General features: G+C 39.1%; 1 protein-coding gene and 1 long non-coding RNA gene across 7 annotated transcripts in view; one reads left to right on the top strand and one right to left on the bottom strand.

The window, feature by feature from the left end:
- SLC35F4 (solute carrier family 35 member F4) overlaps positions 1-25,215 on the top strand; it is a 232,213-nt gene that overhangs the window by 53,714 nt on the left and 153,284 nt on the right. The window lies entirely within an intron of this gene.
- Positions 8,705-13,050, bottom strand: LOC125105528 (uncharacterized). The gene is made up of 3 exons (XR_007128927.1): positions 12,890-13,050; positions 12,250-12,253; positions 8,705-9,104 (listed from the first exon to the last, which is right to left on the bottom strand). It is a non-coding gene; the product is annotated as an uncharacterized LOC125105528 (long non-coding RNA).

Raw genomic sequence — 25,215 nt, 5'->3', positions numbered from 1 at the left:
GAGGGGAATGGGGGGATGGTTGAGCCTGGTGGTGGGTATTAAGGAGGGCACGTATTGCATGGAGCACTGGGTGTGATGCATAAACAATGAATCTTGGAACACTGAAAAAAAAAGTAAAATTTAAAAAATTAAAAAAAAAATTTGCTTTTGTCTAGTGGTAGACTGAGCTGTGAAGTGAATTTTGACACTAAATTGTAACCATTATTTGCTAAAAGAGCCAGCTTTAGAGTCTGGATTCTAGTATAATTTGTGTGCTAGCACAAAAATCTGAAAGTCTGAGAAGAAGTTGCATGTGTGACTTTGAAACTGTGGCTGAAGTGACATTGTTTTAGTCTTTGACTTGTTTTTATAAGGAGCAAACCAGGTATATGACAAATTAGGCAACGATGGCGATCATGAGTGAGTTGAATCTTAAAAACATGAAATAAGAAATATACAAAACATGGAATGGGACAAATAACTCATATAATAAGTCAAGCTGAAAAAATTACATCACATTAAAGAATGAGGGGTTTTATAAAATTTATGGGATAGGATGCATTCTCTTTTTATTAACACACATTTTTAAGGTGTTGGTTATATGATTGGAAATCTCAGTCCTTTCTCTACTTTAGATTTACATTTTTGCCAAGTATTTTTTATTACTTCAATCAATTTAAATTTCTGAGATTGACGATCCTTGTGCCTTTTCATGAGATCAGACACTAAAAATACCATTCTCAGAGGCTTACTCATTTCATAATCTAAAACTCAGGAAGTTTCATGTTACCAAAAAAGAAGTTTTCTCTCCTTTCTATTCACACTCACTTGGCAAATACTTTCAAAAGCAAAAACATATGGGGTCATTTAGGCTGCTGTGTTATGGATACTTTGAGTAGAACAATTAATTGAAATTCAGAATAAAACATTAATTACTGAATTATCTGTAGCTATTGTCACCTCTGATTATTGGTGATGGACATACCCTGCACCGGCTTATTATTTGTTTTTCCTTGTGGCTTGCTTCCTGTGCTATGAAGAATTCCAGATTCCACATAAAGTATACCATCTTCCTCTTACTTATCCAGTGTCACATTTTGCTCTTAACCACTGCCCTCAAAACTCTTCAGCCTACTCTTGATTTCCTTAATTTACTTGGAACAGAGTGGCACAGATGATGTGAAGTTGCACGTAATCAATTAGTAATAATAAGCATATACTGAAAGATGTCTGCATTGTAGGTTGAATGCTATGCTAATCTTTTTTCCTGTTATGATTTGTGTGTGTAATCTTTTTCTAGAAAACTTTTCTTAGGGAAAATATAATAAAAATTCTATATTTTCTTCTAAAATTTTTATATTTTATCATCTATGTCTTTAATATACCTAGAATTAATCTTGTTTATGTTATTGTATAGGCATTCCAATTTATTATTGTTCCCGTGTGGATAACCAGTTGTCCCAGTATTACTGAAGTGTTCATCCATTATTCTACCAATTATTTGTAGTTTCACGTATCCTGGCTGTCAGGTTTTCACATATGCCTGGGTCTGTTTCTGAGGCCTCTGTTCTGTTTGACAATTTGCCAGTCCCCTTGCCAATACCACACAGTCTTAATTTCTTTTTGTTTCTAAGAAGTACTGTTATTGATAAGATTGATTCTCCTATCTCATTCAAAATTGTCTATGCTTGTAGTTAGCTTTCTGCTTTTCTATGTAAATTATGGAATCAGCTTATCAAATTTCATGAATAACTTTGCTGACATTTCCATTGGAATTACATTTGATGTATGGATTGATTGGGAGATTCTCCTCATCCTCAAATCCTCAAATGTTATTTTTTATTTATTCATATATTTTAAATGTTCTTATAATATTTTGTATTTTTCTCCACATCACATATCTTTATATTCTTCACTGTGAATGAAAACTTTAAATTTTATCTTCTAATCCAATATTATGGGTATAAAGGAATGTTATTAATTTTAGAATGTAGATCTTATATTTCATATGTTGGCCAATCTTTTTATCAGTTCTAGTAACTATTTTCTATATTATATATGAAAATTTTAATTTCACAGATTTTCTATATTGACAATCATATCATATACAATAAAGGGCAATTTTATCTCTTTCTTTCCCGTTCTGCCTCTCAGTTTTTTTTTCTTGACTTAATGTATTGACCAGGATGTCTACAGTATATTAACTAGCAGTCTTAGTCTGAATCCTTGTCTTGACACTGAATTTAAAGGAAATATTTCTTAAATTTTACCATTAAATGCAATGCTTGCCATTTATTTCTGGTAAAAATGGTATCAGGTTATCAACAAAATTGCTGCAATCTTAGGAAAGGTATAAAACAGCTGGGTTTTGGGAACAAACTACAGTCTTCATTTTGCAAGTGTTCTTGAAGCTATAATTAATATTCATCATCATACTCTTCTATAACCATTCTGGAGTTCATTCATGCTTAGAAAGTATTTAAGCAGGTCTAAGTTGCTTGCCTGGTCAATGATCCAGATCTTTATCCCTTTGAGGCCTGAGCCTTTGTCTATTTATATTTTTATTTTTAACACCTGTTGGGTCATGGTTGCTGAGATTTCCAGTTAATATGATTGCAGGGTACATAGGATGCCACTGTCCATTCTCTAGTTTCCAGACACTCTCTTGTCTGCCCTTATTATTTACAGCAATCCTGTCTTCATTCACTGTAATCAGGGTCAATAACTTCACTGTGACAAAGTGATCCTTTCTTTGGCTACTAGTCTACTGGACTGAGAAGCCCATATGATGAACTGGAGTTATAGCTTCAGATTCACACTGTATCCCCTGGTAGAAGTTTCCACTTCTCTGTGAACCTCCTGGCATATCTGGTTCTTCAGCAAATGCTAAAGTTGTAGAGGGAAGAAGAAGCACACATTCAGTAAGGGGGCCACACTGAGAGCAGTGGTGACAGGGACAAATCCTACTTCCACCTATGGGTTCCACACTCATGTATTCTAGTTATGGGGGATGAGGCCCCCTGACGGCCACTCCAGACTTGATGCCATGAAGGTAATCATTTCTACCTTGTATCTGATGATTAAGTGCCACTATTTGGCCTCTGCCAGCTCCAAATACCATCAACACTACAATATATTGATGTTGAAGTCAGAGCCCAGTTCTACGACAGTATCTCCTACTGTCAGCTTCAACTTGCAGAGGACAGTCACTGCCTAGTTTCTCAGGGAGTCTCCCCCTGTGCATCCTGCCTGTGGGCCTTTCTGGAGTATAAATTCAAAGGCTGAGCTCTCTAACCTTAAATTCATTTCAATATCCCCACCTCTTAAGTCTTCTGACTCCCACCTCAGTACTGTTTTAGGACAAGTCTGTGAGCTCTACCTCATTTACTGTGGGCCATTATCATATTCAGTCTTCAAGGCACCACTCTAGGCATATTTCTGCATCAGTCTCAGGTGTTCTTGCCAGAAGATCAAGCTCCCAAATCATGGGAGAAATTCTTCCCTATCTCACCTATATTTTGTCTTCTAGCCCAAAGCCTTAAAGATCTATTCTCATATGTATTCTCCATTCTGCAGGTTCCTAAAAGCACACACTCTCAGGTCCTGAAATTCTATGATCATGTATCCTTCTTCCTACCAGAACCGGGACTGTGTTCCTTCCCTGGGCTGTGGTTCATCCTCATATGGAAGCAGAAACAGGAAGTGGAGTAGCTTTTGAGGTGGACAAACCTTATTGCATGAAGCATCTTCCTCTGATGAGGTCTTCGCAGATCTCCAAGTGAGAAGAGGCCGTTCTCTAGAAAGAGAGATGGTGCTGCTTAATCTATGGTGGTGGAATTCAAGAGATTCTAGGGACTAGAAGATTCTCAGGTCTTTCTACATCCAGATCTCAGGGGCCCACTCTTATCCTATCAAGGCTGCTGATATATTGTAGACGTAGAAGACACATCAAAGACCTCTTGTAGCTCTACATCTTCAGTAATAAATCCTGAACCTAATTTTCAACACAATATTCCCTATGGTTGCAGCTAACTAAAGCTAGCTAATTCCTGATCCTTGTAATTCCCATTCCCTCTATCCAGTTCAAGTGCAGAAACCAATTGTTCACTTTTCACCAAAACCTCATTTCCATTTGCTGTAAGGAAGTATTATTGATGGTAGTGATCCTGATCTCTGGCGAGTCACAAGTTCCAGAATCCCATTGTGAGCAACTGCTTCCTATGGCAAATCCTACATCAGTTCTCCTAGGTTGGGTTTTCTCAGAAGGTGGAGCCTCTGATATAGGCTTGTATTTAGGCAATGGTAGTTGGGAGGTGACTCCATGGAGCTGGGGTGAGAGTTTCAAAAGAATGAAACAGAGGAGGAGGGAAAGGCAAATGTAAATGTTTATTATCAAGTGGTTACTGCTTGGGCAACTGAACACAATCATAATATCCTTCTGCATAGCCTAAAGAACGCAACTCAAATCGTATACTTGAGGGATGGAAAGGTGAAGCATTTATCCATAAACTCCCATCCCCCATTGCTCAGAGATTGCTGACTCTGTACTTGTGAGTGCCTCCTTAAATTTGTGCCCTAGGCATCTTACTTTTTATCCTTATTCCAGCTTTGCCTTCTAGTCTATGAATATGTAGGGCTCAATGTCTATAAGGCAGACCCTACTGTATTTTTTATTATCAATAAAATCAGTGCAAGAAATGAACATCGACTAAACATAAAAAGCTATTACATGTTTTCTGCTTTTGAGCTAGTAAACAGATGTTTTGTTCAGGTGTTGGAATGGTGGATCCCAGATCAGGTGGGCCCTGAGCTAGGTTTCTGGTGAGTGGAAATGCAGAGTACAGGAAGACTGATTTTCTGCATGGCTGGTTGGGGTGGATCCTGAGCTGGTGTTTTGAGTGTCTTGATTTGGTTTTGTAATCAAATCAGTAACTATCAGTAGACCATAGCCTCTTCTGCAGTATAGCCATTTAGTTCCATTTAATGAGAGGTAAAACAAGGACATTACAGTGCACTCTGAAGTTTGTGAAAATACGATTCTGCGTGCATGGGGCTGAACAACTCTTGAGGGAGAGATCCACAACTGTCATTGGGATTTTCCCTGGAGTACAAGGACGTGAAACACAACCTCAGACACATCCTTTCTGAGAATACATATAAGATGGGCCTTGAAAGAACAAGGTCAGTGGGTAAAACTGAAATGTCCTGCATTCCCTGCACTGTCAAATTTTTACCTCTTTTGACATCCTGGCTTGTTATTGCTTCTTGATGGATAAATTTTACCATTGGGGTTGTCCTGCATGTCTCTTTCTTCTTTTCCTACTACCTGGGCCTTTACCACATGTTAGCATCTCACCCTGCTCTTTTTTTTTTTTTTTTTTAACTTCTTAAATTTTCCTCTTTCATTATTTGTGCTCATGAGGAGGAGTGTAAGAAAAATAAATTATTGTGGGAAAGGATGAGAACACCGCTGTTCTCTGCTAGTCAAACATCCTGGGAGATGTAGTCATCCTTAGGGGGAATTCGAGGTGAGGGAAGAAAAAGGTGTACTGAGTGGGGTCTGGGGGCTTCTACTTCTTCACACATCACTTAGGCAAATGCTGCCGTACCAGAGAGCTCTCCTTTGGGAGCTTCTCCACCTTTTGTGGGTGGCCAGGTTAAGACGGCCACTGCTAGGCAGGCCTCAAAAGTAGAAGTAAGAAGGGTCATATCTTAAGAATTGAGGGATGGAGTTTTCAATTCTATGTCTTATGGGCAAATCTTATGTTTTCAAGTTTGTTCCAGGTCATGAAAGAGACAAGTAAAACACTCACATAGGGAAGGAAATGCAATAAGAACCATGTATTTGATTTTGTGCACATGAGTGAGATGCCCACTGTCAATATAAAGGACAGGACCTGTATCTTCCACTCCCGTTACCACATTATGGCAAAGTTTTATGCTTCTCTGAGAGGTACCATGTTGATGATTCAAGAAGTAACTATACAAATGCTTAAAAAACCCTTAGTACCCTAATTACATTCCGATGTCTTAGGAGGTTGGGCTGTGGATCATTGAAATGAATTTTGGTGTCATTCCAAATTGTCATGAGATATTGGCGTCTGTGCCCCTAGGTACTATTCTGAATTAGGGGTTGGCAGACTTTTTCTATAGAGGACAGATAGCAAATATTTTTGGCTTTGCAGGCCGGTCATTCAGCCTCTTTTGAGAGCAGTCTATTCTACGCTTACAGTGTGGCAAAAGCAGTGATAGACACTACAGAAATGAATGAGTGTGGCTGTGTTCAATGAAATTTTACTTATGCAAACAGGAGGTGGGCTAGATTTGGCTCACAAGCTCTAATTTGTTGACCCTTGTTCTAAACTATCACTGAGAAGTTGGCATCTGGCAAAGCACTGCTAAATTGCATTTATTTTGTAGAAGAGGGATTTTCAATTTCCATGACACAGATCTCTGGGGGTTCTGTGAAAGAAAGTGCAGTCTCATTTAATTTATGTTCACTCCATCACATTCTGGCCGTAGTCTAGCCTTGCACCAGGAGTCCAGACATTGGGACATGACAACCAGTCCTCTAAGCTGACCTGAAGCCACCTTTATACATTTAAAAACAACTGACTTAAGAGTTATGGCACCCACTGCAGCCACTTTTCTTCCCTGAGTCATAGCAACAAATAAAATTGGATTTAATTCAGAATTGGTAAAGTGTTAGCAAAAATCACAGTAATAATAATGATTATGAAAAAATTACTATGATCATAAATGATTATGAAAATAATAATGGTTATGGCTGTTAGCCATGAATTTTTTTTACTTAGGGAAAACAACAAGATTGAGTTTGCAAAGAGCAGACAGATAGACAGATAGATACGCTGTTCTCTACAGAGGAAGGACTCTGCCTTAGTGTCTAAAGAGAATTTTGTACAGAATCATTGTGTGATAAACGTGCTCAGAGTTTGGTTTGGCTCTTCAGTTTTGCCATGAGGAGTTTTCTTGTTCTTATTTCTACGTAGAGCAGAGTAGTTGGCTTATGCCATTGCCTCTGCAAAGAAAATGATGAAGTTGAAAGTAACTGTTTTGAGAGCTAGCCCTAGGAAGTAAATCTTTATTAAGTACACTTGGGTAACTTCATTACACGTTTATTGATGGCCTACTATGTGAAAAAAGGACTCTGGCCACCGGTGGGGACTATCAAAATATAAGAAGCATATTCTCTGCTTTTCAGGAACTTGTAACTTATAATCAGCAAGAGGAACGTTTGAAGCTCAGTAGCTGTTTCCGGCTGTGCCCTGTGGCTTCCTCAGGCAGGCTGACTGGGAGTAACTGTGACAGTTAAAAACCAGAAGGGCTTGAATTCCCCCACACGCTAATGCTGGACCTCCAGCCCCCATCGGAGTGTCCCACAATGACTGACTGGAGAGCACTACAACCCCAGAGCATTCACCACCATGGGGAATTCACTGGTTCTGTCTTCCTTTTCCCGTCCTACTGGTGTGGCTGGTTGCTGGTCCAGCTGTGACTGTCTCTCTGCGATCCCCACCTCAACCAGCCGCACCATGGCCCTCACCCTGGACTGCCCTGCTCTGTGAAACCACTGAGAGAAAATTTGGGCATCTGGACCCTCAACTGAGCTGCTCTGTAAATACCAATGTTTGTCAGACGCCTGATGCCAGGGATGGTGAGAAGGGCGGTACTTCAGTGCTGCCGTGTCTGGGTTGGAGTTGGGCCATGGTTGCGAGAAGTTGTGTTGCCTAATGGCAGAAGGCAAGACTGCGGACCTAACTGCCTGGGTTGGACCTGCTCCTATCACTCACAGGCCCTGTAATCTCAGGCAAATTACTTAGCTTCTCCATGCCTCATCTGTGAAGTCAGGATTCTAATAATATTTTCATTTCATAAGATTTTTGTGAGAACCAAATGAGTTTCTCCATGGACAGCACTTAGCACAGCACATAGTTCATAGGAAGTGAGACACAGGGTGCTATCACCGTTGTTATTGCTATCCCTTCAGTCCTCAGTAGACGGTCTGCAAGGACCTGTGGTCTGAGGATCTCTGATGCTGTTCCCTCTGGGATGAAGCAGTTTCATTATGTTACAGGATTACAGCGTACACGTGTTACTTTCTGTAATGGCATGAGAAAAGTTGTAGGCATTGTTTTTATATGGGTCTTGTCAAAGCCTGAGAGGGACTCTTAAGAGATGCTTACATTTCTGTGTCCATTTTATAGATGATGAACCTGAGGTTACTGAACTTGCCCTACCTCATAATCATAACACTTGGACAATGGCAGAACCTGGATTTAAGCCCAAGTCCATTGGGTTAGCATACTTGACCACTGGGTGCCAGTGGCCAGTGTGAGTATTGTTGGTGGCTGTTTCTCTAAGCTGTCCCTTCCCAAGGACTTAGTCAAAGGCCAAGGGGCAATGCTGATGGGCCCAGCTGGTGGGGCACTGATGCTCTCTTCCTCACCCATCTCTATGTAACTCACCTATCTTGGAAGATGCCCCGTGGCTCTGAGTAGGTAGACCCCAAAAGGGAGAAGGAGGGGGAAGGACACAGTTAGGGCTCCAGCTGGGCCCCAATTCTATCTGTACTGCAAATTTGCAGTCAAATGTTCTACCACTGAGCTATACCCCCTGTACTGCCAATTTGTACTTGCTTCGGATCCTGTCATGTGAGAGGGTCTAGCAAACATTACACCACAGAGGCTATATTTAGGAGGTTTTAATAGGGTAACATGTTCAGTCCTATCTCTTAGGGTCCCACCAGGGAATACACATCAGTGATTAGCAAGGCCAAGTGCCACTATGACTCCACTTGCAGGCGATTGGAATAGCAAGACTTCTTTCTTCTCAAAATTAATTTCTAGGTCAAATTCACAACAAATTCAGATGCTTGACTTACTATTATTTTAATTGGAGCATTTACTGCAGACTTAACTTGCTGTCAGTTGACCTCCATCTGCCTTGTAAGAGCCTCTGACTGCCACCTGGCACGTCTCTATGTCTCATGGAGCTTTAGGCTTTCATTTCTGTTTTGCAATGTCCTGTGCTTCTTCCATAGTTCCTTCTTTGTAGAGTTCTCTTCTTCACATCTTCCTTTTCTCTCTCTCTCTCTCTTTTTTTTTCTAGAAAAGCAAAATGAGTAAAGAGCTGTGAAGATGCTTTAAAAGTGAAGGCACTTTAGGGGCGCCTGGGTGGCTCAGCAGGTTAAGCAGCTGCCTTCGTCTCAAGTCATGATCTCAGAGTCCTGGGATTGAGCCCCACATCAGGCTCCCTGCTCAGTGGGGAGTCTGCTTCTGCTTTGCTTGCACTCTCTCTCAAATAAATAAATAAAATAAAAAAAAAAATAAAGGCATTAGAAACTAAATAGTATCTTTAAAAAAAAAGGTTAAGGTGCTTTACAAGCCTGAAGGGTCTGCTTCCTGTGGCTGTGGTGGTCCTTGAAGGGCGAGCGGGATTTGTTCAGTACCTGTTAAATGCTGGCATCACATTGAGCCTCCCGGCATATATTCTATTTAATTCTCATAATGACATCGCAAGACTGTTATTCTCCTCCTTACTCTAAAGATGAGACAATTCAGGCTCAGAGATTATGTAACTGGCGCCAAGTCACCTAGCTCATAGTAAGTAGAGAATCTGAAAGTGAACCCACCCTGAAATCTCTGCTCCGGCTACCCTACCCTCCCTCCCCTTTCCAGACTGCAGTGCCGATGTCTGGTGGGAAACAGGGAGAATTACCCGACTCAAGGGAGAAGTAGGAGAGGCTGCTGCTTCCACAGTAAATCCAGATTCTCCCGCAGCCTGCACTGGGTCCTCCCTCCAGCTCAGCCAGGGCCTCGGCTCCCCACCCTGCTCTCAGCTTTCCCCTCGGGAGGCTTCTGTGGAAATAGTTCTGAATGGTTTATCGCCTCCCAAATGGTTTTGGGACAGAAGTTCCTCTTAATAAGCTAGTTTATCACCTGACAGTATTAGAGTCGCTGTATACTATGCAAATTTATGCAAAACGTCCATCTGCTTTAGAGGAGTCAGAAAGCAAGATAGGGCCACACCTTCCAGGTGTGTAGTCTGAAGGGTAGATTTCACTGCCCTATGGGCTGAGTCTTTTCCTTTGAGCCTTGCTGAGACTTGTGCAATTTAGAGCCATCCACCCGAAGCTAAGGTCTGGCCCCCTTTGCGTGGTATTCTCTGAAATCCTTCCTAGACCATGAACAGACTCTGACAAAGAACACTCTTAGAGCTGTCAGCACTCCCAGACTTTGTTGCAGGAAGGATGGGCTCATGTGAATGTGAGTGAAAGACATCAGATGTTGATGACAAGAAAAATGAGAGCAGAGGCTAAAATTGGGGGCAGTCAGTGGTGGTGGCAGGGGACAATTCTGAAGGGCTCCTTGCCCCATGATCTCCATCATTCTACCTAAAATACTGTAAATAACAAATAGTCATGTGAAAAGTAAAATTCATTCAACATATATTTTTCCACCTTGCTACTCAACGTGTGGTTGTCTGCAGACCATCATTATTACTTGGGTATTTGTTAGAAAAGCAGCCTCCTTGGCCCACCCAAGGCTGACTGGTTAAAGTTAACTATTATTTCATCAAAGAACATTTGATATAGTATCATGCCCAGGTGATTTTTGGGACTCTGAAGTTTGGGAAGCACTTGTTTAGGGCATCTTCTTCTGTCACAGTCATTGGCACTGGGGAGTTAGCAGGAGTCTGCCCGGTGGGGAAATTCTGCTATCATGGGATGGATGTGTTAGTAGGGTGGGGTGCAGTGAGGAGAGAACAGACAATAAGCAAGTAAACAGAGAACTTGGCAAGATAACTTAGAGGTGGACAATGAAACTTCCTCCTCTGTGTTGAGTGTGAAGAAAAGCATCCTTAGAACATTTTGATGGGTTTTTTTTGATCTTTGACATACACTCTCAGTAAAAGCAAAGGAACCACTTCAAGAATTGGTCTTTAGCTTTCACTTTCAGCTGGAATGCTACCTTATGAATATGAAAAAATAGAAACTTAGACTGACAAAGTCCCCAACGGAGATGGTGGGAAGAAAATGAAATTGGATGCTTAAAGAAATGGAAATGGAATAACTGTTGACCTTCCAAATCAAGAGACTGCTATGTGTAGTGAATACTAGGTAAGCTGTACCAAAGTGTAGATGTGTTACATAGGACACCTGGAGCTTGGAGATACACATTAACTGGAATGCGTGCTCAAAGGAAGACCTCAATTAAACTAGGAGAACAGGATTGTGAAATTTTGGCAGAGGCACCAAGAACAATAGAAGTTCCCACTCCAAAAAGAAATATTAAACTGTATGCAGAATTTAGAAAGGGAAGTCTGAAAACCACTTATATGATTCAGAAAGCCTTTCACCTATGTCAAAGATAAGTGATATTCAAAATTAAAACAGTGTTGTGAGAGGGTTTCTCAGGAGAAAGCTATACTGTGATTCTGCCTAACTAAGCAAGAGAAGTAGGGATGTGCTTAGCCCCTCACCAGAAATCTGAGAAGGGTACTCTCACTTGGCTACCCAGAGAGCTTCACATATGACCCTTCTGGGTAGAAGGACTTGGCCAGCTGGTGTGCCTCATTTTCCTCAGCCTAACTGGGAAATCAAATGTGCCAGAGAGATGGGGATGGTGAGTGCTCTGGCTGGGTAAAGAGAGCCAGTGTCTAACTCCCTGCCCTGTGACTGAATATGAATCCTAGGAACTAGCCATTGAACCAACGGCCTGGAACAATTCTGAGAAGATTGTCTCAGGGTAAGGAGACCACAACAGTAAAAGGCTGTGTGGTGTACTTTGGTCATGGAGCTGACAGGTTAGTGGCATGGGGGTGGGAGTGTAGAGCAGAATGGACAATAAGCAAGTAAAGAAATTGGCAAAGTAACTTAAATATGGAGGTGAGGGGTCAGGGGCAGAAGCTGAGGATGTTTGGGAATGGGCAGCCACGTGAGAGACATCAGTGAGTCAATGGAGTTCAGTCAGAGAGACCCAGAAAAGAGTCTTCAGAGAATCCATAAAAATACCCACAATAAAATATATATATATATATATATATATATATATATATATATATATATAAGCTCTAAACCAACACCAGAAAAAACAGCACTATATGACCAAAGGACTTGTCAAGTAGAAGTTCTCCTGCTCTTTTACTTTTTCCCCCTTGTAGCTTCAACCCTGGATGGGATGCAGGTCAGAAATAGCAGTGGGACGTGGGGGAAAATTTCAAATTTAACACAGAAGATGTTAACCAGACTTTCCTCCTCTAAGGTGGGGAGTAGCTGGTTGCTGGCCCAGGGTCGGGAAGGGCCAGTGGAAGGAAAGGGTAGTAACTTTGCCAATTGATCTTTTGCTTATTATATTCAATTAGTTATTTCAAAATACTGAATTGAGATCTCAGTTGTGATTTAATATGACAGTCGGTTTTTCTTTCTTTTCTTTTTACTTTTTTTAAACCAAAGTATGACCATAAAAATCAGGGTGAAGAGAAGGATCTAACTTGGTTTAAAGAGCTTGTCAGAAAAAAAACAAATTTTGGTGATTAAACCCCATGAGTTTTACTCATTCAATATGCCTGTTACAATGAAGGATTAGCAGAAAGAGAAAACCCAGTAAGTTTAGAGCACACTTAGCTAGAACATGATATGATGCAGCCTTTGATTATTTTCATCAGTGTCTGGAAGCACATTTTCCATGGATTGACCACAGCAGGGACTGTGCCTCTTACTCTGGTGTTTACCAAAGGGTGGTCACTTTAGGGATACATGGAGAAACAATTTTCAAATAGTAGGAGTTAATATTTGTTTTAATGCATCATATTCATCAGAATAAAGTAACTGCTATCACAATGATCTCAAAGTCAAAGTAAGTTAAGACAGTAAAAGGCAATTTCTCACCTCATATCATAGTCCAATGTGGGCTTTGGTGAGAGTCATTCCTGTGTTCCACAGTCGTTCAAGGACTCAGACTCTTATTTTGGGCTTTTGGGTTCCTCTAGGTCCTCCAGGCTACATTCTCCAGCCATAGTACACACGGAGAGGACATTCAGGGTCCCTGAAGGTGCCATGAATCACTTCTGCTCACACTTTATTGGCTAGAGCCAGTCATGTGACCCCACTTAACTGCAAGGGAGGCTGGGAAATGTGTAGTCATTGTGAGACCAGGAAGCAAAGGAGTGGAGTCGAGGAGAGTTACTGCTGTCTCTCTTCATGCATAACTTATGAAAAGAATAGCCCATCAAATCCCTAACTTCACAGATACAGTATTATTGCCTGGGTGAAACAGAAGTAGTAGAGCCAAGAACTGACCACATAAATCACTTGAAGGCAGATTCCTGTGGGGAAAGAGATGAGTGAAGGATAAGAATCACTACTGATAAGTACATTGAAGAATGTGGTGGGGAAAAATGCCATTAGATAAACTCAAAGTGATTCAGGTCTGTTTAGCCGCTATAGATTCCTGCTTAAGACATAGCAAAAGATGAGGGAAAATGAATTAAAACACTTTTTTCCCTTCAGGGCATCTTACTCTAATTAATCTTAAAACGAACCTACTCTAAATGAAGTTTCTATTATTGACTTATCATCAACAGTTATTTCTTGCATGAGAAAAACAGAATTTTCCAGAGTGGATTTTTATAAATCAACTGGCTATTTTTCTTTGTATTTCATTTTTATTTTTAAATTTAAAATTTTATTATCAACTGATTATTAACAGTTATCTCTTGTGCAAGATAAATAAGATTTTCAGGTGGGAATTTTTGTTAAGCAATTGTTACTATGCTTTGCATTTCATTTTTATTTTTATACAGTGAGAACATTGATTTTCTTTGTACTGCCTTTGTTTTTACGGTTACTTCCTATATTTGGGGACTGTCAGAGCTGACTTTAGAGCCCGGACACATGATATAGGACACTTGGGGCAGATCCCAGTCTGCCCCTCATTAGCTGCTTGGCTTTGAGCAGGTGTCCTAATCTCCCCATCCCTCGGTTTTCTCATCTATCAATGACAGCAGTGAGAGTAGTGATAGTACCTACCTCATAGGATTGTTGTGAGAAGTCAAGAGTTAATATTTGTGAAAGCATTTCTAATGGTGCCAGGCATATGGTAAGTGCTATGTACATTTTTGGTGTTAATCTTTGACAAGTGGTACTCATTTTCCTTTCACAGTGATAATGTAGTTTCCCTTTGGCATAATCATTTATAGTAGAAAAATGTTGCTCTTTAAAAAAGCAACATTGGGCGCCTGGGTGGCTCAGTGGGTTGAGCCGCTGCCTTCGGCTCAGGTCATGATCTCAGGGTCCTGGGATCAAGTCCTGCATCGGGCTCTCTGCTCAGCAGGGAGCCTGCTTCCCTCTCTCTCTCTCTCTGCCTGCCTCTCTGTCTACTTGTGATCTCTCTCTGTCAAATAAATAAATAAAATCTTTAAAAAAAAAAGCAACATTAATAAATAATAGCCCAAGTCCATAATGTGTTGTGGTCAGAATTGTGATGTTGGTAAACAGATTGTTCAAGTGCGGACTCACTGTCTCATGTGATGATTGATGGCTTTCTTATATATCACGCAGTGGATCTGGCTTGGAGTATTTACAAATCATTTGGCAGTGAGTGAGAAACCTTTCCTGTGTCATGATTTGCTATGGTACCATCAGAGCAAACCACCCTAAAACTGATAGCCAAACAGGCTAAGTTTTTGAAAAAGTTCAGATATAAAACAGCAGAAAGACAGGGACCAACTCTCTCTTGTTCACTGCCAGAAGCCAGAAGGAAGGTGATGGCTTTGGCTGTGCTGGACATGTGGGTCACTAACGGCTGAAGACCTGGGGTTAGGTAGAACTGCCCTACCACCCTAGGTGCCACCTGGCTGGTCAGAAGTCCCACAGAGGAGGACCCCTGCCCAGGGCAGGCTCTGGCACAGAAGAGCAGAGAGAACTCTTATTCTGTGGAGGAAGAAAAGTACAGGAGATCTGGGTATTTGCCCCCAATTCACCAATCCCAGTTGTCACTCTTCCTGAAGGGCAGAGGTCATGCTTAGGAAAAATTCTTTTTCATGGAGGCGAATTGTTCCTAATAAAGCACCCTCCCCCACAGTTAGGGTGCTCTATTGTTTGGTCTCCTTTGTAATCTTATGACTTAAAAATGTCCGCACTGCTCTGTCTAGTATCAGTTAATAAGCACACATGACATCATTCACTGGAGTCTCTTCCACTAGTTGCTCATTCTTCCATTAATCCTGTTGAGGCTTCTGTTTCTCCACCACAGCCAACTGGGAGCAAGTGGAAGTATTTTCCCTTTATGAAGAATATATACACACACACACACATACATGGTGGAGTTCCTGCTTTTCTTTTTTTAATTTTTTTTTTTAGATTTTATTTATTTATTTGACAGAGAGAGAGAGAGAGATCACAAGTAGGCAGAGAGGCAAGCAGAGAGAGAGAGCGGGGGAAGCAGGCTCCCTACTGAGCAGAGAGCCCGATGTGGGGCTCGATCCCAGGACTCTGAGATTATGACCCAAGCCGAAGACAGAGGCTTAACCCACTGATCCACCCAGGCACCCCTGGAGTTCCTGCTTTTAAAAAAATCAATTAACAGATGATCTTACGCGCTTTGACATAACTAGTGCGTGTGCATGTGTTGGGACAGGAGGTAATTTTTGCTGTTTCTTGGCCCTTACAAAGAGAATTTGCACAGTAAGCAAACTCCTGCAATTGTTCCTGAGCCTTCCTAAAAACTCAGGTAAATCTTTGAAGGGTGACATAGTAGTCTTTCCTTGTTAATGTTACAAAGTGCCAATAATCTGCCTTCCATATCTTTTAAAGATATGCTTATATTATTTATGACGCAAGACTATTAATTTTTAATGAACGTTTCTAGATTTTAAGTGCACAAAATTATCAACTAGTAAAAGCATGTGTAATTTTCTGAAGCTGAAAAACAATAGCATAGAGCTGGTTATTTATGCTTTGTTCTGCTGAGCTTATTATCAGGCAATGAAATAGCATGTCATATTTTTGCAAACTGTTTAACAATAGTTATTAGTAGCAATTTCCCACAAAGCCAAGTGGGAAGTAGTTTTTTTTTTTTTAATTTTTGCTTTAGAAATGAAAACACTAAATATTGCTTTATACAAAATTACTTTTGCAACATGGGAATTTTGCTTAAAAAAATCTCTTCTCACATATAGCCCAGTGGTAACATATATTTTCAAGATTCTAATGACACACTCAGGAAAGATTCATAAATCAGGAAGTATCACACTGTCATATTTTACTCTGTGTGGCCTTATGAAACTTAGTTCACATTTCTAGTTTCTACTGGTCTTTGAGGAAATAGAGATCATGATATTCTATTAAATAGTCTTTGAAGCTCTCTGGAATGAAGAATATGCTGATTCTTTATTCTTTTTGAGAATAAAATATCTATAATTTATTTAAATATAACTTTTGAGTCAAGCCTGTCCATTCTGTTGAAATAATGACAAATTTGAAGACATGATTGCTGTGTTTTGGGGACACGATATTTTCATTTCCTGTGTAATGTCAAAGTTTCCCTAGTCTTGCAGTAATGAGATGACATCTTAATTTTTAATGACCATGCTGTAAGTCACTGCCAACTCTTCTGTAGAGAGTATATTATTTCATTTTTCTGGTTAATATTTTGCTTAAAAAAAAAACTGCCCCTGAAATTTTAGCTGTGGGACCAAACATTGGTGTTCTTCATAATCAACAAAACTTTTGAGGAACAGATATAAATACATAAACTTTTATTTCAAGGTTAATTTGCATTTCCCCCTTTTTGGTAAGGATGTGGAAGAAGAATGAACAGGGTATACCAAAGAGGAAAAACTACATCTTGAAAGAATAAAGCTGTAATTTAGGAAGAGTAATTTCAAAAGATATTTTGAATAATGCATATTCAATTTGGAAAATACAGAGAATGCAGAAAAATAGAAAAAATATAAACCCTCAAATGCTCTATCACTCAAAGACAATGTGTTAACAATTTTGTGAACATTCCAAATCTGGTTTTCTGGTGCACTTTTTTTTTTTTTATTAACTTATAAAGTATTATTAGCCCCAGGGATACAGGTCTGTGAATAGCCAGGTTTACACACTTCACAGCACTCACCACACCACATACCTTCCCCAGTGTCCATAACCCCACCACCCTCTCTCTACCTCCCTCCCCCGGGAACTCTCAGTTTGTTTTGTGAGATTAAGAGTCTCTTATGGTTTGTCTCCCTCCTAATCCCATCTTGTTTAATTTATTCTTTTCCTACCCCCCAAACTCCCACGTTGCCTCTCAACTTCCTCATATCATGGAGATCCTATGATAATTGTCTTTCTCTGATTGAATTATTTCACTAAGCATAATACCATCTAGTTCCATCCATGTCATCACAAATGGCAATATTTCATTTCTTTTGATGGCTGCATAGTATTCCGTTGTATATCTATACCTCATATTCTTTATCCATTCATCTGTTGATGGACATCTAGGTTCTTTCCATAGTTTGGCTATTGTGGACATTGGTGCACATTTTTTTTTACATGGTTGTGATCCTACTATTGATACTATTATGTATGCTGCTTTTTTTCATTTTAAAATTATATCACAATTAATTTATAGATTATCACAATTTTTTCACAAACCTTGTTTTCAGTAGCTGCATAATCTATTACCAAGTGGTATAAAATAACAGTTACTCCATTCTTATTACTGTGACTGGTGCTCTGAAATTGAGTTTTGGGAGTTTATCCTCTCTGACTAGTTTATTCTCTAGTCCCCTCCGCTGAAGCTGTTAAACAAAACAAAGACTTGGGTGCATTTACTATAGAAATCATAAAGTTGCTTGAGCAAGATTTCTGGCTCCAATAGACAGAGCAGCATAAAAAAAAGATGCAACATGGTAATTATATTATTTAATTATGAGACAGACATGTATGCATTTCTCTATAAGTCAATTTGTCCAAATTCAGTAGCTTCTAGATCCTAGGAAAAATTCAAACATTGTCTCTTAAGAAAGTGTGTGCTTCAGGCAACAAAAACTAAAATAGACAAGTGGGACTCTATTTAAGAAGTTCTGCCCAGCAAAGGAAACAACGAATAAATTGAAAAGGCAAACTATAGAATGGGAGAAAATATTTGCAAACCATATATCTGATAAAAGGTTAATATATAAAGAACTCATACAACTCAGTAGACAAAATAAAACAATTTGATTTGTTTTTAAATTTTTTTATTATTTTAAAAAAATTTAATTCCAGTATAGTTAACATATAGTGTTATATTACTTTCGGGTGTATGATATAGTGATTCAACAATTGTATACATTACTCAGGGCTAATCATGATAAGTGTACTTTTTTTCCTTTTCTTTTCTTCTTTCAGTGTTCCAAGACTCATTGTTTATGCATCACACCCAGTGCTCCATGCAATATGTACCCTCCTTAATACCAACCACCAGGCTGATCTATCCCCCTACCTCCCTCCCCACCAAAACTCAGTTTGTTTCTCAGAGTCCACAGTCTCTCATGCTTCGTCTCTCCCTCCAATTTCCCCTAATTCACTTTTCCTTTCCTTCTCCTAATATCCTCCATGTTATTCCTTATGCTCCATAGGTAAGTGAAACCATATGATAATTGACTCTGCTTGACTTATCTCACTCAGCATAATCTCCTCCAGTCCCGTCCATGTTGGTACAAAAGTTGGGTATTCATCCTTTCTGATGGCTGAGTAATATTCCATTGTATTTATGGACCACATCTTTTTTTATCCATTTATCTGTTGAAGGGCATCTTGACTCTTTCCACAGTTTGGCGACTGTGGCCTTTGCTGCTATGAACATTGGAGTACAGATGGCCCTTCTTTTCACTACATCTGTATCTTCGGGGCAAATACCCAGTAGTGCAATTGCAGAGTCATAGGGTAACTCTATTTTTAATTTCTTAAGGAATCTCCACACTGTTTTCCAAAGCAGCTGCACCAACTTGCATTCCCACCAACAGTGTAAGAGGGTTCCCCTTTCTCCGCATCCTCTCCACCACTTGTTGTTTACAGTCTTGTTAATTTTGACCATTCTAACTGGTATAAGGTGGTATCTCAATGTGGTTTTGATTTGAATCTCCGTGATGGCTAATGATGATGAACATTTTTTCACGTGTCTGTTAGCCATTTTTATGTCTTCTTTAGAGAAGTGTCTGTTCATGTCTTCTGCCTATTTTTAAATGTGATTATCTGTTTTTTGAGTGTTGAGTTTGAGGAGTTCTTTATAGATCTTAGATATTAGCCCTTTGTCTGTAGTGTCATTTGTGAATATCTTCTTCCATTCTGTGGGTTGCCTCTTTGTTTTGTTGACTGTTTCCTTTGCTGTGGAGAAACTTTTGATCTTGATGAAGTCCCAAAAGTTTATTTTCACTTTTGTTTCCTTTGCCTTCAGAGACATGTCTTGAAAGAAGTTGCCGTGGCCAATGTCGAAGAGGTTTCTGCCTATGTTCTCCTCTATACTCTTAATCCCCTTCACCTATTTCACCCATCCCCACACTCACCTTTCCTCTGGTATCCATCAATTTGTTCTCCATAGTTGAGAGTCTGTTTTTTGGTTTGTCTCTTTTTCCTTTATTTGTTTTGTTTCTTAAATTTCACATATTAATGAAATCATATGGTATTTTTCTGTCTCTGACGGACTTATTTCACTTAGCATTATGTCCTCTAGATCCATCTACGTTGTTGAAAATGTCAAGATTTCATTATTTTTAATGTCTGAGTAATATTCCTGTGTGTGTGTGTGTGTGTGTGTGTGTGTGTGTGTGTGTGTGTGTATACACATCTTCTTTATCCATCTGTTGATGGACTCTTGCTTGGGTAGCTTTCATAATTTGGCTATTGTAAATAATGCAGCCATAAACATAGGGGTGCATATATACTTTTGAATTAGTGTTTTCATATTCTTTGGATAAATGCTCAGTAGTGGAATTATTGGTTTATATGGTAATTCTACTAAAATTTTTTGAGGACTCTCCATTACTTTTTTCACAATGGCTGTAAAAGTTTGCATTTCTACTACCAGTGCACAAGTGTTCCTTTTTCTCCATATCCTCACCAACACTTGTTTCTTATGTTTTTGATTTTAGCTGTGTGAGGTATGAGGTAATATCTGATTGTGGTTTTGATTTTCATTTCCCTGATGATTAGTGATATTAAGCATCTTTTCATGTGTCTGTTGGTCATCTGTATGTTTTCTCTGGAGAAATGTCTGTTCATGTCTTCTGTCCATTTTAATTAGATTATTATTATTATTATTTTGGTGGTGAGTTGTGTTAAGTTCTTTATATATCTTGGATACCAATCTTTTATCAGATATGTCATTTGCAAATATCTTCTCCCATTCAGTAGGTTGTCTTTATTGGGTTATTGATTGTCACTTCTGCTGTGCAGAAAGAAGCTCTCTATTTTGATGTAGTCCCAATAGCTGCTTTTTGCATTTTTTCCCCTTGCCTCAGGAGACATATCTAGAAAAATGTTTTTATAAGCCAATGTCAGACAAATTACTGCATATGCTCTCTTCTAGGATTTTTACAGTTTCAGGTCTCACATTTAAGTCTTTAATCCATTTTGTGTTTGCTTTTGTGTATGGCATGAGAAAGTGGTCTCGTTTCATTCTTTTGCATGTAGCTGTCTGGTTTTCCCAACACTATTTGTTGAAGAGGCTATCTTTTCCCCATTGCATAGTCTTTCCTCCTTTGTTGAAGATTAATTGACCATATAATTGTGGCTTTATTTCTGGACTTTCTATTCTCTTCCATTCATCTGTGTACCTATTTTTGTGCCAGTACCATACTGTTTTGATTACTATAGATTTATAATATATTTTCTTTCTTTCTTCCTTTCTTTCTTTCTTTCTTCCTTTCTTTCTTCCTTTCTTTCTATTATTTGTTTATTTTTTATTATGTTCAATTAGCCAGCATATAGTACATCATTAGTTTTGATGTACTTTCAATGATTCATTAGTTGTATATAACACCCAGTGCCCATCACCACATGTGCCCTCCTTAATAATAACCAGAATTCTGATACCTCCAATTTTGTTCTTCCTTTTCAAGATTGCTTTGGTTATTTGAGATCTTTTGTGGTTCCATACACATTTTAGGATTGTTTATTCTAGTTCTGTGAAAAGTATTGTTGTTATTTTGAAAGAGATTGCATTAAATCTCATAGATTGCTTTGGGTAGTATGGACATTTTAGCAATATTTGTTCTTCCAATCCATGGCCATAGACTTTCTTTTCATTGGTTTCTGTCATTGTCAATTTCTTTCAATAATGTTATATAGTTTTCATAGTAGGTCTTTTACCTGCTTGATTAGATTAATTCCTACATATTTTATTATTTTTGATATAATTGAAAATGGGTTTATTTTCTTAATTTCTTTTTTTTTTTTTGCTACTTCAGTATTAGTATATAAAAATGAAACGAATTTCTGTACATTGATTTTGTATCCTATGACCGTGCTGGATTCATCTATCAGTTCTAGTAGTATTTTGGTGGAGTCTTTAGGGTTTTTTACATATAGTATTATGTTATCTACAAATTGTGAAAGTTTTATTTCTTTCATACCAATTTGGATGCCTTTTATGTCTTTTTCTTGTCTGATTGCTGTGGCTAGGACTTCCAGTATTATGTTGTGCTAAAGTGGTGAGAGTCATATCCTTGTCTTGTTTCTTGATCTTAGAGGAAAAGGGCTCAGTTTTTTCACTACAAATATATCCAATTTAAAAACAGGAAAAGGACCTGCATAGACATTTTCCCAAAGAAGAACAAATGGCCAACATGTTCATGAAAAGATTCCCAATATAGCTAGTCATCAGGAAAACGTAAATCAAAACCACAATGAGATACCATCTCATACTTGTTAGAGCGGGCATTATGAAAAAGTCAAGAAATAATAAATGTTGGTAAGGATATGGAAAAATGGGAACTCTTGTGCATTGTTGGTGGAAATGTAAAGTGGAAATAGGAAAGGAAGATGGAAAACAACCATTATAGAAAACAGTATGGTGGCTTCTTAAAAATTAAAAGTAAAGCTATCATATGATCTAGCAGTCCCAGTCTAGACATATAAAATTAGTATCTTGGGGCACCTGGGTGGCTCAGTGGGTTAAAGCCTCTGCCTTCTGCTCGGGTCATGATCTTGGGGTCCTGGGATCGAGTCCCGCATTGGGCTCTCTGCTCAGCAGGGAGCTTGCCTCCCCCCCGCCCGCCTACTTATGATCTCTGTCTGTCAAAAAAAAAAAAATTAGTATCTTGAAGAGATATCTGCATAATCATATTCATCACAGTATTATTTACAATAGCTAAGTGTGGAGACAACCTAAGTGTCTGTCAGTGGATGAGTGGGTAAAGATGTGGTGTATTTATATAGAATGACTATAATTTAGCCATGAGAAAGAAGGAATCCTACCATCTGTACCAACATAGATGGACCTTGAAGGCATTATGCTAAGTGAGGTATGTTAGAGAAAGACAAATACTGTAAAATATCACTTATATGTGGACTCCAAAAAAGCCATAGTTCTGTAAACAGAAAGTAGAATGGTGGTGGTGGGAGTGGTGAGGGTGGGGAAACTGGGGAGGTATTGGTCAAAGGATATGAACTTGCAAAGGGAAGATGAGTAAGGTCTGGAGACTTCAATGCACAGCATAGTGATTATAGTCAATAATACAATATTATAAACTTCCAAGTTGCTAAGAGACTAGATCTTAATTGTTCTCACCACAAAAAAGAAATGATAATTATGTAACATGATAGAAACATTTGCTAATGCTTAGGTGGTAATCATATTGTAATGTGTAAATGTGTCAAACCAACATGTACACCTTAAACTTCCAGGCTGTTATATGTCAATCATATCTGAATTTCTAAATATTAAAAAAAATGAAATTCTGTTTGCAGAGGAAAAAAAAATGGTGTGTGGCTTACAGTGGCAAACGTCTGCAGTGTCCCCAGACTGTATACAATGTAAAAAGACTATATGTGGTAGTTTGTAAAAACCAATATTCCAATAAGTTTCAGGAACTTTCAGATTTTTCCATAATTTACCACTTTCCCAATAAAGATCCAATTCTGTTTTCAAGCTGACCATTTATGACTCTTCATTATGTTTGCTTTAAATTGAGTATAGAGGAGCCTGTTGTAATTTGTGTACTGCTTTCAACTGACATCACGGTCATCTCGAGACACTTGTGAACACATTGAGTACACATCATCGTAAGTTCTATGATAGAGAATCTCGATAGATATGTATATAGAACCCATATAGATGGGTGTTTAACTTCTCATGTTCTCTAACCATTTCCTTCATATGCCCTATGTTATTTCTTTGCAGGGCTGATCAGTCAGCTTTTCTTGGAATCATGCTATGTAATAGCCTCAAAATCTCAGCGGTTTACAACAAAAGTACTTTTATCCTTGCCTGTGGGTCTGTGAAGTTCACTTGGACTCCAGGCTGTAGGCCTGATTTAGGACTGTTCCATGAGTCTCTTCTGGGGTTCAGACTGAATGGCAGTGACTCCCGTGGTATGTTTTCCCAATGGCAATGGCAGATGCTCATGAGGGCAACCACAATGTACAGGCACATTTTAAGTCTCTGTATTATTTTCACTAATATCCCATTGAAAAAAAGTGAGTCACCTGGCCAAGTCCAAGGTCAAGGGGTAGAGAAGTACAGTCCATACACTGTCAGCATATGGCAAGGATGTATACTACACTATAGGAGAGTGGTCAATAATTCTACTTACCACAGTATTGTTTAATAAGTTATGTTTAGGGCTAAGATTTTTTTCCTCTGTTGGATTCCATTTTATAAGGGAATTGGTCTTTTCTGTGAATTTTAAATGCCTTTTTGTCATTGACTCTTCTTCCCAGATAGCTTTACGTAAGTTTTATGGACTTGGAATACTACACAGCTACTTGTCATAGAGTGTTTAAATTGGAAGGTGCCTGAGAGTTGCAGTTCTATCATTTTGCGGAGTAGAAAACTGAAATCAAAGAGGTTAAGTGTGTTGCATGAAAACAATAGCTGGCTAGTCAGCTACAATGTATTTTAATGTGTGAGGTGAGGAGCAGGGCATTCCAAAGCTCCTTTTTCCTCTTAACACATATGTTCTATTTCATTCTGTGCCATTCCCAGTGCCATTTCCCGGGAGGAGTTCAGCTGACCTGCCTACATTAGATACTAAAAACAGATGGTATGTTACCTGGGGAAGAGGGAACGTGAAGGAGTCCTACCAGCAAGTTGCCCAGCAGGGAGTTGATGGTCTGTCCTCCCCTAGCAGGCATGACAAAGTGTGGGATTTCTGGGCTCGGTACAAGAGTCACAGATCCATATGCCAGGCTGACAACCCCTCACTCAGGACGCCTTTTAAAAGTGGTTTCATGAATCCTGGCAGTCTCTGGGAGGTTATAGCAAAGCATGTGGTGTGGAAATTTGGGTATAGTTCTGAAAGCTGTCTACGCAAGAAGTAGCCATGGAATTAGGAAGTGTGATATGATTTGTGTGTGTGCCAGTGCCCATTAATGTCCTTCCATATTTTAACTGAGCAACGAGAAGACATCCACCTTGTCAGTGTTTATAAAGTTGTTCATAATTTCATTTGTGCCACCTATCATCTGGGCTTCCCAGCGAAACTGAGTACTTCATCAACATCCGATGACAAGAGTCTGTGCGCGCGCGCGTGCGCGCGTGTGCATGCGAGCCCTTCAGCTTGATGCTTGACTGCTTTATTGGTTTCCTTCCATCTGCTCTGGCCGGGAGCCAGCTGTGTCTGCTTGTTTCGTTCTGCACATATGGTGCTTTAGAATGACACTATTTACATGAAAATTTAGAAAAAAACATATTTTGGAGGAAGAACTAAATTTCAGTTGGTTGTTTTATGCTCCCCGAGAAGTTCCTTCCATTATCTATTGTATTCTCAGTGCTTTTGTTTGTGTGGTTTTTATATGTTACATTGATGTCCGTATGAAACAAGTTGCCTAGCTAGAAACGCATTAGCTTCCTCTTAATAATCCTTCTAATCATTTCTAACTTTGGCTGAAAATACTTACATAAAAAGTAAAACTCACAGATCAGAATTAGCAGTTTATTCTGCAAGTGAGGTGAGCAAGAGAATGTTCGTGAACAGGATGAAAATAACAAAAGATGTCCATTTACCAGAAATGAAGAT

This window comes from Lutra lutra, chromosome 7 (assembly GCF_902655055.1).
Source record: "Lutra lutra chromosome 7, mLutLut1.2, whole genome shotgun sequence".
NCBI lineage: Eukaryota > Metazoa > Chordata > Mammalia > Carnivora > Mustelidae > Lutra > Lutra lutra.
This window is presented reverse-complemented; position numbering and strand designations above follow the sequence as displayed.